At 45.5% G+C, this 1,463-nt stretch overlaps 1 long non-coding RNA gene across 1 annotated transcript in view; it reads right to left on the minus strand.

The window, feature by feature from the left end:
* The window catches only part of LOC142468780 (uncharacterized), a 42,434-nt gene extending 42,310 nt beyond the window's left edge, over positions 1-124 (minus strand). The window contains exon 1 of the long non-coding RNA XR_012788868.1: positions 87-124. This is a non-coding gene — a long non-coding RNA (uncharacterized LOC142468780). The remainder of the gene's footprint in view (positions 1-86) is intronic.
* Between the last annotated feature and the right edge of the window lie 1,339 nt (positions 125-1,463).

Here is a 1,463-nt window from a genome sequence, read left to right on the forward strand (position 1 = left end):
TAAGCACAATCAAAATAGAATTATCAACACAATTATAAGTGTAAACAGTGACACAATATAATGGGGGAGGTGCTACCAATAACTACCTTTCCCTATATAAAATGCTGCCATATAGGTCCACGACCCCACCACAGCCGAGATTGAAGGAATGGCGAAGATGACCTAGGCGCAAAGAAAAAACAAACGGGAAAGGAGAGGGAGGGAGAATAAATTGTGAAATAGTGTTAATATAAATATATATATAGTGTGAAATAGCCTCCTGTTAATGATGTACAGTCCCAAATAAAGGAATCTACATCATTCAGGGGAGGGACATACAGCCCGCACCTCTTACCTTCAACAAGGGAGACACGGATCAAGAGGGCAGAGGCGGCCACGGACAGGACACGGCTGTGCAGCTTATCTGAAAGGTGAGTATTGGTATTGTTTCCCTACAGGATGGCCAATCAAGTGACGGATTAACGCTGCAGGATTCAATTCCACACCATGGACCCCCCGGTGCGGTAATCCTTCCGGTGCACAAGACTTGCTGCCCTTCTGGCCGCAGAGGGGTTGCAGGTCTCTGCATTTTTCTCTGCAGCCACAAGGACAGTAGATCTGGATACATTTATACCATTATTTACCTCATTATTTTCAAGACTTGCTGCCCTTCTGGCCGCAGAGGGGTTGCAGGTCTCTGCATTTTTCTCTGCAGCCACAAGGACAGTAGATCTGGATACATTTATACCATTATTTACCTCATTATTTTATTGCCAAAACAAGCAATTTTGGCATCGTATATTAGTTCTATTTGATACTCAGGGTCCCCTCTCCACACATGTCTCAATGGCCCCTCATACCCCCTGGGACCTCCCTTCTCCAACTCCGGGGCTCACTGTAACTGTCCCGTGCTCTATATTGCATCAATAATGTACAGAGTGCTTTACCAAACCGACATCAGAATAGAGGGAATTCTGATAAAATAACTGCATCAAACACACAATAGGAATATTGAATCCCTGACATGCAGAGTTTACAATGTGAAGGGCATGTTTGGAGACAGGAGTGGAAGGAGTAAGTGCTGTGGGTGTCAGTGCCCCTGCAGACCCCGTCCCCACGGTGTTGAATCGCCAGTTCCTTCTGCGTGCGAGAAGGTTGTGTGATCGGGAAGATCCCAGAATCCTCTTATGTATTATTTAATCAGTCCACTCCTCCATCATAATAATCTTGGGTTTGATTTGAATCCAATATAAAGCGAGCAGGAAGGTGGGGGGGAGTAACAATGTGCAGGAAATCTATTTAAAATGAATAAATATTTCCTAAACTATGATAATTCGCAGGCCAGAAGGACGAGTTGTGAGGGGGAATGGAGAGAGACACACACACACCCACACAGGTAGAGAGGGAATTGGAAGGGGCGCAGAGAGGAGGGGATGGGAGAGCAGAATAAAGAGATGAGAGAAACCACGGTTTTCCAGGTCTGG

Source organism: Ascaphus truei, chromosome 1 (genome assembly GCF_040206685.1).
Source record: "Ascaphus truei isolate aAscTru1 chromosome 1, aAscTru1.hap1, whole genome shotgun sequence".
NCBI lineage: Eukaryota > Metazoa > Chordata > Amphibia > Anura > Ascaphidae > Ascaphus > Ascaphus truei.